The sequence below is a fragment of the Acipenser ruthenus genome, chromosome 29 (genome assembly GCF_902713425.1).
Source record: "Acipenser ruthenus chromosome 29, fAciRut3.2 maternal haplotype, whole genome shotgun sequence".
NCBI lineage: Eukaryota > Metazoa > Chordata > Actinopteri > Acipenseriformes > Acipenseridae > Acipenser > Acipenser ruthenus.
In genome coordinates, this window is record NC_081217.1 from 11707098 (window position 1) to 11724900 (window position 17803).

A 17803-nucleotide genomic window follows, 5' to 3' on the forward strand; every position below is an offset into this window, starting at 1 on the left:
GATGCCACCTCAGGCTCTGTGTCTTCAAAGAGCGGGTCTGCGTCAGATGCGTCCCTTGAGACAGCATCGGCGTCCCACTCTACTTCCTGGGGCACTGGTGGAGGAACCATCGGCTGACTAGCGCTGGGTCCGGTAACCATCTCTGGGGCCCGAGGCGCCACATTCGCTAGAGTCATGAGGAGGGATTGTTGTCCCATCATGAGCTCCATAAACTGCGACATCTTGGAGGTGAGCTCAGCCACCCCAGATGTGTCCTGATGCCGTCTACCCCTTCGAGGGGAGCGGGAGTGCCTTCTCCGGCGAGGCCATCGAGATCTGGATCGCGACTCCCGACGGGGGCGAGCCCCGCGAGAGGAGGGGCTGCGGGAACGTTCCCAAGCACGCCTAATTGGAGACCTTTGACCAGCTGTAAGCTGGGAAGATGGGCTCATAGGCTGAGACGTCGCCGGCAGCGAAACGATAGATGATGGTGGTGCCGAGACGGTGTGGGACGATCCCGAAGATGGGGAACGACCTCCCACCGCCTTCCTAGATCTCTGGCGCAGGGTGCGTGTTTGAAACCCCGCACATAGCTGGCAGTATGCCCTGTCTGCCAGGGCAGATGCCGCATGGTCCGGCCCTAAGCATGCGACGCAGTCCTCGTGAGGGTCGCTGGCAGGCAACTTGGCCTGACAGGTCACACAACGGTGGAACCCAGACATTGTAAAACGCCAAAGCGTCTAGTATTGACGTCAATCACAAAGAGACGTTAAAGCCGAGGTGCGCGCGTCGAGCGCCGAAGCGCTGGGCACCAAGCGTCAAGCACCTGAAGTGCGTGCGTCGAGCGCCGCCGCGTCGAGCGCCGAGGCGTCGAGGGTGAGTGCGTCGAGCACCGAGCGCCGAAGCGTCGAGCACCGAGGTGCGTGCGTCGACGTCAAGGGTGCGCGCGTTGAGGCGTCGAGCGCCGAAGCGCCGAGCACCGAGCGTCGAGCGCCGAAGCGTCGAGCACCGAGTGTCGAGCACCGAGCGTCGAGCACCGAGGTGCGTCGAGGGTGCGTGCGCCGAGCGTCGAGCGTCGAGGCGTGAGCGTCGAGCGTCGAGGGTGCGTGCGTCGAGGCGCCAAGTGGCGAGCACCGAGCGTCGAGCGCCGAAGCGTCGAGCGTCGAGCACCGAGCGTCGAGCACCAAGCGTTGATGGAACGTGCACCGAGCGTCGAGCACCGAGCGCCGAAGCGTCGAGCACTGAGCCCCAAGTGCAGAAGCACTAAGCACCAAGCGCAGAAGCGCTGCACAAAGCGCCGAAGCGCTGCACCAAGCGCACAAGCGCTGACACCAAAAGCGCCAAAGCGCGAGCGCCGAAGCGCGAGTACCGAGCGTGGAACGCTAGCACAGACGCCTAAGCGTCAGCTGACCCGCCAAGCGGAGACGCAAAGTGCTGGTACGGTGTCTGATGCTGTGCAATACCTACCTGAAAGGTGCTGGGGATTTTGCACGTTGGTGGTTGTCTTCCTCTGTATAGTGAAGGGAAAAAACTTTTTTTTTTTTTTTTTTTGTGGACGCTGCAGAAGGAAAGGGAGTGTAGTGCAATACCACGTGGCAGGAACGCGCCGCGGGGGGGGGGAACACTGCAGAGCAGACTACCCGCACACACACACGGTTTAGCCTAAGCTAGACCGAGGATGCAACTGCGCGTGGCCAAGGCCAACGCAACACGCGTCCGACACACAATGTAATATATAACAATATATATATACACAATAATAATATATATAAAATATATATATACAAAAAACCCACACAATAATAATAAAAGGAACGGAGGAAAGACGGGGAGACCACGAAGAACGCAATGCCGAAGCAAAGCGAAAAGGAATATATAATGTAAAACAAAATATATCCTAATAAAATACAAATACACAATAATAAACAATAATAACTGAAATAAACTCGGAGAAGGGGATAAACCAGCTTCTCAAGCCTAAGCTTAGTGAGTACAATCAGTTAAAATAGTTAAAAAGTCCTACCGCTACTGATGCTGAAGGCAAAAGAGGAAGTGACTCTCCGCGCGCTTCGTATAGTAAGCTCCCAAGGGGGCGGGCTTACACGGCAGCTTGCGCGGAGGCCTATCGGCAGCTTTGACATAAAGCTCAGCCAATCCCTACTGCCTGACGGCAATGTCCCATACCTTGATGGTTATTTTCGACTTGAAAGGGAACTGCTGTTACAAACTTGAGCTGTCTCTGCGGGGATGCAGCTGTGACATCCCTGTTTTATGGGAGTGCTTCTCTGACCAGTGTACATGGTTTTAATGGATATCCGCTGTCACCAGTATATTTAAAAAAAGAAATAAACAATTTATGTCCTTATACAATACATTGCACTTACACTAGACTCCAGTACAAATGTCTAAAACCCTGTTGCACCCATCTAAAGCCCTTAGTCACCTTTGAAAATGTACCCCAATGTATCTGGGGATCATAGATGACATGTCCATATCGAGGTCTTAGAACCAGAGGGCGTAAGTGACATTTTCATAATTTTACAGAAGAGCAAAAATAATATCTTGATTGTATGTGTTCAATTGCCATTTATCAGTACATGCACAGTATCAACATAATTTTGAAGAAAATTAAAGTTTATTTTTTAGTTTTAATTTGAAAGAATAGCACTAGAAATTTTGCTTAAAAGTTAGATTTTCCATAATAACACACTGAAATGAATACCCATTGCAGATAAAAGTGAGTTTTTCTTCACAAGCTAGATATGACCTCCTGGCACTAAGTTTACCTAGATTTTGCAGTTGTGTCTTTATTACTTTCTCACTTTATTCAGTGCAGTTTGTGATTTCAGTGAGGTCCTTTTGGTACTAGATAGATCTCATCAAGAGCTTTAATTTGATATATAATATGCAATTTTGACAAAAACGTCACTTAAAGCCCCTCTGAGCCCTCGATATGGTAAATACTGTTTCTTGTGATACAGCTAACTAGGCAGTCACCACTGCAGTGAGAAACACAGTGTTGCAGGGCTTGGACTGCTTCATTCATTAGACAAACTGCTAAATTCTCACTCTGTAATGTGAAATGATATGAAATAATGTTGCTCACAGAGTAGAATCCTTTCCTTCACAGTCTGAGTGCTGTTGCTGGATGTGCGTCTGATTCTGGACAAACATACGCCAGTTCCGGACTCACACAGCCTGGTGGAGAAAGCAGATCTGATCCCAAGGTAAAGCCAGTCATTCTAAGAATAAATACATATGTATTACTTGTCATGACACACGTGCATCAACATATGAAATTAACAGAATAAGTATGTGTATGTTGATAAACTATAATAATAATAAAATAACAGACTAACGTTAATAAACTGACTTTCAAAATAAATTAACACAACACCCCTACACACGATAAAAAATACAGCAGCAATATACAAGACATGCACATTATTTAACAGAACGGGAAACACCAAATTGCTTGACAACCTGTGTCTGATTCAGGTTTTTTTCAAGAGCTCGAACAATTTTCAACTTTTTGTAGCAAGAGAAACAGCGGTGCATTTTGCCATTTTGTTTAAATGCCATTTTGTAGCAATGAGGTGCACTCGTGGAAATCAAAATACAAAACGAGTCAATGATATGATGGCAGATCTGGAAAGATTTAATAAACCAATCAGTGTGCCTCGAGACGCTCTCGCGATGACAAGTCGCTTTTGAAAAGACTGAATAAACCATTTTAATTTAAGTTTGATGATGATCAGTTATCAGGTTACAAAACAGTTCTGCAAGCATTGTGAACGGATTGCTATCGGTGCCAAGAAGGTGTTCTTTTAAGCAAAGTTCCTGTTCCTTTAGCCGGAGCATTTACAATGGAGGAAAAAATCAGTTTCACCACAAGGGTGTTCCCTTAGACGAAGTGTTCTCTTAGGAGGTGTTCCTATACGAGGCCACTACTCTACGAGATATCATGTTTTCAAATAAAACTGGCCATTTGAGACAAATATAACAAGTGGAGGTGTGCACCAGATATGAGTTATGGAATTATTAGCTACAATCACCAAGAATACCCGAATAGAATAATGATTTCAGAAATGGGTAAGACAAGCTTCCATCTCAATAGTTTGGCCCACAATCATCCTGAAATCTGAGGTCACTGGATGCACTTGTAACAATGGGCAGGCTAGTTTGATGTTAATACAGGCCAGAAGGCAGTATCCAGTCCAGACATGGATTGTGGGTACAAGAACAGAGCACATTTATTTTAGTAGTCAAATGCTTCAACCCATACAGTTCCATTTTATAAGATGTCTCAGAGTCAGGTATTATTGAGCCGGCTGCAGTAATTTATTCATCCAAGGCACGTCTACACAGCGCTCAGCCTTCTTAGCAACTGAGAAACATTCAGCAACCCAGTAGATGGCGCTAAAGAAGTATCACCGTTAGATATCGCCAAAGTACAATAATCAAGTAGTAAAAGATCATTGTACCTGTAGCTTTAAAATATTGACTCCTCCTGTTAAAAAGTGTGTGCCTTTGAACTATTCTGAAAAAAAGAAATGCAATAGAAAAGATAATCCCTTCTTAGGTAGTAGAGCAGTTTGTTCCCAGTCCAGTTGGTTTACATTCCCCAATGGGTTCTAAATGATATAGTGGCAAGAAGTCTTGATTCAGAGATCACGCGGAATCTGTGCCGTCAGTGTTACGGCACGTGTTTCCCAGATAAACAAACATAGAAATAATCATTTTAAATGTATAATACTTTTTATTGTTCTGTAATTTGATGTCAGTGTTACTGTAACTTCAATAAAAACTGACAGTATGCATTTTGCTTGGACTCCGAATAATAGCAATTACTGATAATATTTATTAATATTTAATCATTGTTTTGCTGGTCTCTTGAAGATTGTATTAATGAGAAATTACTGTATATACATAAACCTTAACATGCTTTCCATTATCCAGGATCTGTGTATGCGTTGGCTGTTAATAATTGCAGATTTTGTCTTCTGTGTTCAAAGCGAATGTACTGCTCACGAAAGATGCTGGATTAAAGCAGGTATCCCCCCCCCCACACACACACACTCATGTTTGTATTGTTATCTTTGTGTGGACATTACATTGACTGACATATTTATGATTACTAATTCCAAGCCATAGAAACTTCCCAGGGCAAAAGACTAGATTTTAAGTAAGATATATTTTGTTATTTCTCCAAATTGTATTTTTTTATTCAGTGTTTCTCATTGTGGAGACATTTTTTCCAATTTTGTCCTCCAATGGTTTGAAGACTATACACACACGTTTGTTTGTAGTGTTTATGAGGACTTTTCATTGGCTCCCCTAATGTGTACATTTCTTATTCTAAACTCCAGAGAGGCATGGATCACTATAATAAAGAACATTTATATAGTCCTTATTATTTTATGTTTTAAATGTATGTTTATACATTACAGGGGCATGACCTGTGCCCTCATAAAGTAGGTTTTGTCTGGTTTTCTTAGCTTGGGGGAACATTTTTTTTTACCCTGTGCACTGTTTGTCTGCCCCTTATTGCAGGGAAAGTGGGAGCCCTATTAGTTCCATGATCAAGAAGACCACGAGAACTCATACTGGCATTCAGCCGATCCACAGGACCTTCTCATGGATTTAAACCGGCGACGTTCCTCGGTGTTGAGGCTTGTGGGGCTGCACTGGAGGCTGTGCTGGTGTGAAGACCCCCATCTGCAGCAGTGGCATCTGTCATAGCGCTCTTTTCTTCTCTCCAAGACCCCCCTGGAGAAGGACACAAGAGGAGAACTCATGCAGAATGCACAGAACTGCCCCCTTCTGTCAGCTTCAAACGGAGTTACAATACTAACTCTTTAAAGGAGTGATACTGTATATCACGTCATTTTGTTAAGGAATTAAATCGGTGTATGGATTATTTGTTATTTGTTAATTATTATTAATACACACACCCCTGTGTCGGATTCTCTATCCCTAATACTGTTAGGAGAGGCATGATTAAAGTCTTTAAAATCTTAAAAGGATACATTTACAACACAAATAGAGGCAGCACACTATGATTGTTGCACTATTATTCTGGAAAAAAGTAAGTAGCGGGGTTCCAAAAAATATAGCATTTTACATCCCCACGTGATGCTACAACTGTTAAATAACGTAGCTGTAATTTATTTTTTCATTGTTAACATCCGGACAACTTTTTACACTTAGAACTTTAAAGTCTGTTTCAAAGCTTTTTTTTTTTTTTTAAATGTCTGCTCTAGAGCACTGGGGTTTGAGATCTGTTCTCTAAATCACTGCAGGTGCTCTGGCTTTTCTGTTCCGAACCACGTCATGGATCGTTATTGATATATTAAAAGTTGCCAGGATGTTAACAATGAAAAGAAGAATTACAGGTACATTATTTAAACAGTTGTTGCAAAACGTGGGCACGTGTAATGCTACATTGTTCCGGACCCCGCTACTTACTCTTTAATGTGCTGTGCTAAAGGTGTGGCAGCATGAGCTGCTACTACAGTTTATTTTTAAACTACGTCAGATGTGCTTCGCTTTTCGGCTACTCATCATTGTGAACTTCAGATCAATTAATTTGTAAAGAAAGTCTGTAACCTTGTGACAGGATGCCTTCAGTGATGACATCAGACCAGAAACAGACTCAGGAAGTAGCGGGGGAGAGCTCAAACGCTACGGCGTTCAGCTTCTTTTATTAAATAATAAAAACAAAACATTAAAACAGAGTGTCACAAGTGACAAATTTCAATGGGTTCCTGGGTGTTTATTTTGTATATTTTAAATTGTGTGGAATCTGCTCCTCTAAACCCCTGCTGTTTTTTTTGCTGTGCTGATTCATGGATGGGGTGCTGTTCTGCCTAGCAACAGGAAGCCCCGTCTGGTTAGTGCCACGGCCAATGGCCCTCCAGGTGTGACTATATAAGTTAGGGAGTTGAGACAGGAAGTACAGATGTGGAGGCAGGAAACAGATCACTGGACTGGACTACAGGAGTGCGTGCACGCAGAAGTGCGTAGCCTTGGAGGAATCATCTTGGGAAATCAACTGTTTGCAAGATTATCTTTCTTCTGGTTGGAATGCTGCTGAGGGAACTGGCCAGAATTTCAATCATTGGATCCAACGGGTTTGGAAAAATTATTTTTTTTAATCTTATCTTTTTGGTGCGGGACAGTATAGGACGGAAGGCTGTAATTTGTGGCTGTTATATGTGATAACCAACATAGCTATCTTATCTAAACAAAAAAAACAAAAACAAAAGGGATTCACATTCATGGTTTTTTTTGTTACTTTATTGTTGATTTAATTTGGACACTAATTTTTTTCTGTTTTGTTCACTTGCTTTGGTTATTGGACTGTTTCTGGAACAAGATACAGGTTATTGGTTGGTGTCCCAGCTTTTGGACACCTGGGCTTTTCTCCCCACGGATCTGGGAGAGGGGTTATATTTAGAATTCTACCCGCACTGAAAGAAATAAGAAAGGATTACTTGTGTTATTGTTTACACAGACGGACAAATTCCTAGTCTTTTTTTATTGCAGAAAAAAAATAAAACTACTTGCCTACGCTGGTTGGCCCCGTACCACCCTTCTGGGTGTATTCGAGGCCTACGGTGTGTTACTTACCTTACCTCCAGGTTTTCCAGTCCAGCTTCCAGGTCGGGCGTGGTGGCAATACACAGAGGATCAGGCGAGGTCCGAGGGTGTGGTAGGAACGTGGGAGAGAGGAGAGAAATGCGAAGTAAAAGACTGGCTGAAGGGAAGTGATTGGAGCTTCTGGGTGGAAGTAGTGATTTACTTACCTGTGTTTCAGTTTCTGACGCTTCCTCCTGCTTCACTCCTCCTTCCCAGGTGCAACGGGGACAGCGGTGGACGGAGGGACGGGACGAGCGCCAGGGAGCATGGAAAGAGGGAAACACGAAGTGAAAGACTGGCCGAAGGGAAGTGACCAGAACTCGGAGGACGGGGTGCAATTTACATACCTGTGGTACAGTTCCTGACGGCCCCTTTTTCTTTACCCCGCTTTCTGGTCGCAGGTTCTTCGGGGTGGTGGTCGATCAACCGGGAGAGGTCCAGCAGAGAGCGGCTGTCCTACCAGCGACGAGAAGTCCGATTACGGACCAAGCGAGTTGGAGGGGGAGACCCCAGGAGCATGGGATTTACCTCCAGACAATTTCTTTCTGTTTTGTCCCATCTTTGTGTTACATCTGTAACTGTGGCGTTTTATGTGGAACTTGTTTTTATGTTTTTCTCAGAGTCAGTGACCGACAGGAGGGGATTGCCTTAGTGTGCTGTGGATTTTTACTTATTTTCTGTTTGGTTTTTGGCATTCCCTAGTGTGGTCCTTTTTTTGATTTTAGTCTAGCGATCTTTTTTTGTACCGTGTTTTTAGTACCCTGTCGAGAACAATATAATTTGTTTTACCCGATACGGTTTCATTGTGTGTGTGTGTGTTTGGGAACCTGGGGATAAAAGAACCTGAACGGGAGAGTATAATTATCATCATTCCGTTACTAAGGTCCTTGCCTTATTAAAAACAAGGTGGCGTAGTCGTCAGCTACATAGGTATAATTGTCAAGGTTATCTCGGTTCACACCACCCGTGACACAACACCAAACAAATAAACACAAGTATTGTGCTGGTGAAAACCAGCACACTTAGCAGTTGTTTTTAAGAGTTGTTTTTTCCCCCACTCTCCTAGCCATACTCTCCCCGGGGGTAGAGAGTTGGAGGTTTATGTACAGTGACTATCTCCCGATTAGCAACAATTAATCAATGAATTAACTCGGGAGATGGTCTCCGTCTGCACGAGTTTAATAAGGATGCGTGACTGTCAGCTAGCTAAATCACTAGCTGATCACGCATCCTCACGAGGTATTAAATACAAAAACGCAGCGCTTTTATCCACGCCACAAACAATACAAATAATAAAACAGTGCACAAATACAGTGGCTCAAAAGTATTCACCCCTCTTGGATTTTTTACAACATGGAATCAAAATGGATTTAATTAGGAGTTTTGGCCACCGATCAATACAAAAAAAGTCCATAATGTCAAAGTGAAAAATAAAATCTACAAATTGTTCTAAATTACAAATACAAAACAGAGAATTGATTGCATAAGTATTCAGCCCCTTTGCTATGACACACCTAAATAAGCTCTGGTGCAACCAATTGTCTTTCGAAGTCACATAATTAGTTGACCTGTGTGCAATTAAGGTGTTTCACATGATTTCAGGTTATATATACACCTGTCTCTGGGAGGTCCCACAGTTGGTTAGTACATTTCCTAACAGAAACTACATCATGAAGATGAAGGAACATTCAAAGCAAATCCAAAAGGTTTTTTCAGTTTAGAATATTTCAAACAGCTTCTGTGAGCTCTATGGAGTATAGTAAGTTGCCCTGCTAGACCTGTGAAGGAAACATAAGATTCTTATCTGGTTTAGAATACATAATACGGTACAACTACACAGTTACTAAAGGGGTTATGGATCAAAGGAAAGGACGCGAATGGTGAAAGCCACAGTTGGTGTTTAATCTTCATTTTAAACAAACTGGATTTGGCTGCAACACTTTGCGATAGTCTACTGCAGCGCTGGATTCATTTTCCTTGGCCACATGTGTCTGTAGGGCTGCCTTTAACACACTCTGCCTGTATAAGGCACAATCACAAGTCTGAACAGCGGATGAAGCCAAGGCAACCACGTCATCTCAACATGTAGAGTGCAGTTTAAGACAAGTAATCTGATTGCTTTTCAGCACCAAGAATGGAGATTACTTCAGATACGATAAATTAAAATCGTTGTTTTCAGGTAAAGACAATACAAATAGAGTATTGTATTTAAGTTACAGCACTTTGTAGTCTGCGTGCAATTTAATATGCCAGTTGAATATTCAGTTACCCCCTCCTGCTGGGGAAGAAACAAGAAGAACTGAAGTGGATAGTTGTAAGGAGTTCAGCTACAAGGGAGGGTTACAATCTAGAATTGCAAGGTGTTGCAGAACATGAAACTCTTGTACTCTCCTATCACCATCTTGATGTTTCTGCTGCCTCTTCTCTAGGCTATTTCTCCCTACACGGGCAGATTAGCTGTACCCCCTCTCCATTGCCAGAGCTCGCTCCTTCACCCTTGCTCCTCAACGGTGGAACAACTGGCCCATGGATAAGGACTGCTCAGTCCCCGAACACCTTCCAGCACCTCCTCACACACCTGTAAAACGTCACAATCCTGGACTACAGCATTCAAGTCTACCACTACTTGCATCACCCTTGTAAAACCAAACTAACCCTGGGAGAAGCACATCTAAAATAAATGAAGCACATTGCATGTCTCACTATACAAGAGACGAGACCTTGGGTTAAAGGACATGGATCTTTACCAAGCATAGATATTGAGCAACACACCTCCGATAAAAACAAGACCACTGAGCAACTCCAATAGCTTCACAAGGCTTTTATTAATTCTTCAAAACACATTAGGAAGACACAGCGAGCAGTTTGTCACTAGACGGGGAGCACCTCTTCAGGAACACAGCCAACAGGACAGCACAGGAGAGAGCCAGAGCCACAGCAGAGACTGCCAGCACAGGGACAGAGGAGCCAGAGTCTGAGACGGGAGAGAGAGGGGTTAACAGGACAACACGGGAGGGAAGCTACACCCATTGAAGACTCAGGAGTAGGGGTTTACATTGGGAATGGAGGATATTGTGGTCCAATGCTGAACCAGCTATAGCAAAAGTCATTCAAGGCTCAGTTTCCCTGTACTGCTAAAAACACAGAGTCCAACATGCTTACAGGAGTGATGGAACAGTAGATGACAATGCAGACACGTATTAAAAACAGTCTTTCATTTTAAATGACAAACAGTTACTCTCTTGAGAGTCGATAAAGCAGAGTAACCCTCCATTGACAGCAAGCTGGTTCAGAGCTCAGTAGCATGGAGAGCGGCACTTACCCTGCACTTCCTCCACAAGCTGCAAGGGGTGGTACAGGGACTCCTTACTGAGCATGACAGCATGGTCTCGGACTACATGAACCACGGTCAGGGGGCCGATGGTGATCTCCTTTACATGCACTTGGGGGTCCTGGCCAGCTACACAGAGGGGGGGGAAGAGACAGGAGGGCAAGGTTAGTGTCATTGAAGCAAAGTAATGCACTGGTGATTGAGCTACTCCACAATGCAACTCCATTGAAGGGGAGCACACATGGTCAAACTCTCCACTGAAAAAGGAAGGCAAAATGAGGTTAAATGCTTTAGCACTAGAAAGTTACTGGTCCCCATTTTCTTCCATTGAATAGAGAGTATCATTGCAAGATTTGCACATGCAGCTGTGGAACACAAGGTGTTGCTGCTTCCTGGTACCCAATCACTTCATAAGTTTAAACTCACACCAATGTTCTATCCAATCAACCTACTGCAAAGGTCATCCATTAAATATTACAATGGCAACAAAAGGATTTTGAACCATTGGTTAGAACTCCAAATGCCCCCCCCCCTCTCCCTCTCCCTCTCCCCCTCTCCCTCTCCCTCTCCGAGTTCCCATATTCATTTAATGGCAGGTTTGTCCATCATATCGTACACTGGCAGCAAAGGATTAACACCAAATTAATTGGATTTGCCAAGTACAAGCGTTGCAGTATTTATACAGCTTGGTTAGAGTTCCAGTCCTCCGAAAAGGCCTTGCCCAGGCTGGGTGTTCAGACAGTACCTGGATCAAGAGGAGCCGCTCTCTTCTGCGGCCATTTTCCGCTCCAGTTGGGCTGGTTGATCTCGGCAGGAGGAAAAGGGTCTGCGAGGAACCGGGGTGTCCCAGAGCAGGAGCCAGCGTCACAGCATCCACACACTGCAGAGGAGCCGTCCTCAGAGACCCACCTGAAAAAAGGGAGGCATGGCATGAAGGGGCAGGATCACAGACAGCTAGGATACAAGGACTGTGCAGAGCCACCGAGATCTACACAACCACCCCTAAAATCAGTACCTTCAACCAGTGCACATAGGGAGGAGCAAGTATTTCTGCAAGAGGATATCAAACTTGCTATGAAGAGGTCGGTAGGAAGCCAATAAATGCAAGTGTTCACACAGGTTCTAGCAGAGGCATGGGCAGGGAACGGGACATGAACAGCCCTGCTTCTTAAAAGCAGACCGTGGAGGAGGGAAAAATAAAGCCAAAACCCTTCTGACCACTAAGACAGCAATTCTGATTCCAGGCCGAGACTCCACAAGTCATCAGGAGTCTTGCAGCGCTTGTACTTGCCGAGGACAGCTGCAACTGGGCCACAGAGGTAGGCTGCCATGATTGCAGTGGCAAAGTTCATCCCACACATGCTAATCTGGATTGAGCTGGGATTGTGCTTGACCTAGACCACGGTCCGACAGCTAATCACAAACAATAGCATGGTGGAAGGGGACAGGGTCCAGATTAAGAAATCTGTTCAGCAAGGAGGAACCGATCACTCCTGCACTGCAAGAGCTTACCTGTAGGATTGCTTCTGGTAGGAGCAGGCCTTGTTGGAGGCATCAGCTGGTTTGTCAGCATTGACTGCTCTCAGTGTGCAAGTCATGTAGATCTGAAACAAGAGGGGAAGGAGTCACAATGGGAATGCAGTTAAACACACCATACAGCAAATCAATGCACCAGGAAAGCACAGGGGTCATTATAGTACACTTTGACAAGACAAAGTTAGTGATAGACCCAGGTCTAGCCAAGCCTTACCATGCTCCTGGAATCCCCCTGGAACTTGAAAGCAGCGATGTCAAAGCGCAGCTTGTTCAGAGCAGGTCTAGTGAATGAAGAGGAGGAGTCTGGAGACTTGCTATCCATCAGGCAGCTGGGCGAGACAGGAGACAAGCATGAGGAGAGGGTTACACCGCCAACACACAGCATTGAAACAGGTTCAATAAAGCAGAGTGCAGCATGAGCCAGTGTGTTTGAAGTAACTCCAGTTCTCACCCAAGCTTGTCCACGACAGCATATCTGGGCTCAGAGTCCTTGTTGTTGCTCAGGGTCGCGATGCAGCTGTCGACGTAGAGCCGTAGCGGCACGTGGTTGTCGACGGCAACAGAAGCCTCAACGTGAAGGATGTCACCCAGGTAGATGACATTGGAGACTCTGGGACCACTCCAGTTATCTGGAACAGGAAGCAAGGAGACAGACCAGCATTAAATAAATACCCCCCCATACCCAACCCTTTCCTTCATACCATTCATGAGCAGCAAGGAGAAGTCCAGGATTTGCTCTGTAGAGGCTGTTGAAGTGAAGGGCACCCAGGTTGGTTTTATGGGGCTGCTGCTGACATTCCACCTTCTGAAAAATAAAAACCACATCCTTGTAAGTGATATCATGCATCACTGGCATCCTATTTAAGATGACACAGGAATACAAGAAATGTTGGCTTCAATAGAATTGAGGCCAAATCTTATATTACAGCAGCAGAGACTCGAGAACCCTGGTACAAACGAGTGACCAGCAGCAAAGTGATTTAGTGTGAAGTTCAGATACGGCCCCTCAGGTCCCCATTTGCTTGGTACAGTACCTCGGGTATCTGCATTCGAGGAGAATATCAGCCATATTAACCCTGGTGATGATGCCAACGCTGGCAGGCTTGTAATAGAGATGGTTTGTGTAGCTCAGGAAGTCTGGGAATACCTAGAGAGAGAAGTTGAAAAGTGATCCTTCAATTCTTGATTATAAAAAAAAATGTGAAGTGGTCTTGCGCTTTAACACTTTAAGGCACACAAGGAATTGAGCGCTTGTTCAAGCAGTTTGATACACTTGAATGTCACAAGGAAACTGAGAACTTGGATGACAAGCTCCAACCGGTCAGTAAACTGAACCCCCATTTCATGCACCTTTCGGCAAAATCTTGGAGAAGTGGTGTCAAGAGGTAAATTAGGTATTTAAATTGACAATAGGCCACACAAGCAGTTAGCTTAATGAGAAAGAACCACAGAAATATTAATGCATGACTTCAGAAGTTGTTTAAGATGCCTATAAGATTAGGGACCAAAACTTGAAATCCACAGACCGAGGTGTTCATGCATGCAAGTATATACAGAACAGACATGACAAGTCTTGAGTTAATGTAATAAATGTGCGCACTACTGTATGCGAGACCTTCACAGTGAAGTGCAAGCAATAAAGAAAGCTGAGCTACCCACTTGACAGTTCACTTTATTAACTACCGCAGTAACAAATGCGATCGACACGCAGGGTTACCTGGAAAATGCTGCCGCAGTCCTGGAGCTGAATGCTGAACAAAACCGTGTTGGCGACGCTGTCGGAAGAGGTGGCCGAGCAGCCCGCGGACCCCACGCTCAAGTCGGCGCTGTTCACCAGGTAGCCGATCCCAAACAAGTCCCGGTTCACCGTCACGACCATGGCGTCTTTCCTGCAGTCCAGGGTGACCGAATTCAACAGCGACAGGTCAGCTCTCTGCACGGAGAGAGGGGTGGGAATCGGCTGAAACACCGCTCTCGGCGCGGTAAACAGCACTGGGTTATAAACCGGCTGATCCGGCCAGGTCCATCCAAAAGCGCCGTGGAGCTGCACAAGTAAAATCAAAGCGAGCGAAAGCGCTGTCTGAACACCGCGCGTCCCCATTGTAAACTCTTCAGTTCAGAATCAAACACTGCAGCTGCATACCGATAAGCGCGTAGCCAGCACCTTTATACTCCCCGGAATTAATTAACGTGTTAAACCTGGCTGGGTAATTAAACAATTATACACGGACACGCATTCACTACGGTTACATGAGATCAAGTCTTTAGAAAAAGAATGTAGGGCATATTCGGGAACTGAATCAGCAAATTGGTTTGGTGAAAACGACACTTTTCTGTGTTTACATGACTTGGAAAAGATAATCCAATTACAATTCTGATTAATTCAACTGGGTAGCCTACATGGATTTTTTTTTTCCGAAACATAGCGAGCAGGATCCTCCACCTTTCTTTGAATGATGCCTACAATCTAGAAGTAATGGTTCTCGTTAGAACCTTGCTTTGCCGCTGTGGAGAGACCTTTTTAGGTGCTTCTGAGAACCTTTCTTACATGGACTCTATATTATCTACTTGGTGACACTCGGTTTTGTCATGTAAGCTATGAAACATGTATTGAAAATAGGAGTTTGCAAAACAATCAGGGGGGCGTGGCCTGGACTGTGCTCTGAGTGTGTTAGTTCTCATTGCTTGTGTTATCAGGGGGGCGTGGCCTGGACTGTGCACTGAGTGTGTTAGTTCTCATTGCTTGTGTTATCAGGGGGGCGTGGCCTGGACTGTGCACTGAGTGTGTTAGTTCTCATTGCTTGTGTTATCAGGGGGGCGTGGCCTGGTCTGTGCACTGAGTGTGTTAGTTCTCGTTGCTTGTGTTATCAGGGGGGCGTGGCCTGGACTGTGCACTGAGTGTGTTAGTTCTCATTGCTTGTGATATCAGGGGGGCGTGGCCTGGACTGTGCACTGAGTGTGTTAGTTCTCATTGCTTGTGTTATCAGGGGGGCGTGGCCTGGACTGTGCACTGAGTGTGTTAGTTCTCGTTGCTTGTTTTATGTCTGTATTATGCTGGTAGGTGACGTATACGCTCCTTGCAAGGGAGCCGGCTCTTTTGTACAGCGATATCGGCGCTATGCTTCAGTGCGAGAGATCCCGGGTTTGCGCCCGCCCTCCATTTGTGTGTGGATTGCCTTGCTTTGTGTGATGCGCCTGCCTGCGAGAACCAAGATCACTAATATATATATCAGTGTTATAACACATTCATTTTCGAAAAAAAATCACTCGATCATTCATCCTTGACCATGACACGCTTCAGTGACTATGACTGAAGCATATTCACTTAATCACCTAATTAGTGAGACAGTTGATTGGACGCTGGATATGGAGTGATTTCAGCTGTTGAATTGCAAGCTGAATAAAAGCAATAAAGAAAATCACAGAAAAAGAGCAGCGCCTTCGTGCAATCGGCATGTTGGAGGCTGGACTAGGGAAGCGTACTGTGACTCGCCGTCTTCGGTGCTCGCAGCCAGCAATTTCAAACCTGGCGAGACGGTATAACCAGACAAACTCTGTCAATGACAGGCCACGAACTGGGAGATCAAGAGTCCCAACACCTGCCCAAGATCGACAGATCATTTTACAGCATCTTCGTGATGTCAATTGTTAATCAGCACAATAAAAAGTCACTGCACCTGCTCTAAAACAGAGTTTGTCATTGAATTTTATCCAAATAGAAGTGATACGTTTCTTTTGATGCTCAGATATACTGTAAGTGATACGTTTAATTTGATATGAGAGAGAGAGACAGATAGATAGATAGATAGATAGATAGATTCCTGCATTATTCCTAGTGTTAGTTCACATTGCGAAACGGTCAGGACCGCGGATAGCTCATATACTCTCTGATGAAAAGACATTGGTTATTGAATGCAGCCCGGGTTAAAAAGGTGCAGAAACGATATTGTGCTCATTTCAAATGAAAAGTGCATGTAATTCAAGTAGGAGACATTGAGGAGCTGTGACACGGACGGGCTGTATGCAGGTCGGGATTCAGAAACTCTCCGATGCCGTGTTTAAAAGCTACCGAACGCGTCTGCTCTGGAACAATATGCTGCTTTAAAACATGTCAGAACCAAAAGTATTTTCTCAAGTTAGGGAAGAGGCGATGTGTAAAACTCTGGGGATGCAAACTGAACAGGTAGCCAGGACTGTACACCGTCTCCAGGGAAACGGGGGACGTCAGGCTGGTGTTTGTGACGTTACATTTTTGTGCGGGTCACGTGTGCTGTAAGGAGGCTGGCAGTTTAGCCTTGTTGAGATTTTATCGGAAGAGGGACGTATTTTTGCGGTTAAAATTTTCTTTAACAAACAAAAAAATTCTTTCTAAATCTTGTTATATCTGGCATAGAATTGGTTTTCGGACATTTTTTGGAAGACCTTCTGCACTGAATTTCGTTTGGATCCTGGAAGAAAGTATCTGTTTGTCTTTTTTGCTTTAATAATCCAACTCTTAAAAAAAAAAGTATTGAATTGGTGTGGGATAAGAGATAAACATAATACATTTCGACAGTTAATGACTATTAAAATTCGACTAAATTTAGGTTTCATCTATTTCTTTATTTATTAATGCTGGTTGATTTGGACAATTTGAACCTGTTTGTGACAGTTTATTAAAGGCAAAAAAGACATCTTAAAGAAAGTGAATCTAGTCATTGCGGATTGCTTGTATTCCTGAATCTTTTGAGCTGAAGTCTGGTTCTGCTCTTCTGGAAGCCAAGGTAGGGATTCATTTTCACAATAATCTTTAGCTCTCTGATCAAGACCAGTTACATATTAAATTATAAAAGTCTATGAGTGATGTTAAATAATAAGAGCGACCACACAATTCTTAAGTACTGTGGTATGTGATGTAGTGAATCTTTGTATACATTTATGAGAAGTCAAGGCTATCTGTTTAAAAAACGTCATACAAACATATATAGTCATTTTAAACAGTCTGCTTTATTCACAGTGACATGTGATGTCACTGTACCATGCTGTGAGTGAAATACATTGACCTCCCAAAGCAGGGGTAATACTTGGTAATACTTACCCACTTTTAGGATACTGACATTTAACTGGTTGAACTTTGCAGTGACATCATTGCTTTATGTTACTGTGCCATGATGCTATTGGTGGAATATTATTATTATTATTATTATTATTATTATTATTATTATTATTATTTATTTCTTAGCAGACGCCCTTATCCACGACGACTTACAATTGTAAGCAAATACATTTCAAGTGTTACAATACAAGTAATACAATAAGAGCAAGAATAAAATGACA

At 44.3% G+C, this 17803-nt stretch overlaps 1 pseudogene; it reads right to left on the reverse strand.

The window, feature by feature from the left end:
• Positions 1 to 10426: 10426 nt before the first annotated feature.
• Positions 10427 to 14637, reverse strand: LOC117426397 (zona pellucida sperm-binding protein 3-like; annotated as a pseudogene).
• Positions 14638 to 17803: the final 3166 nt, after the last annotated feature.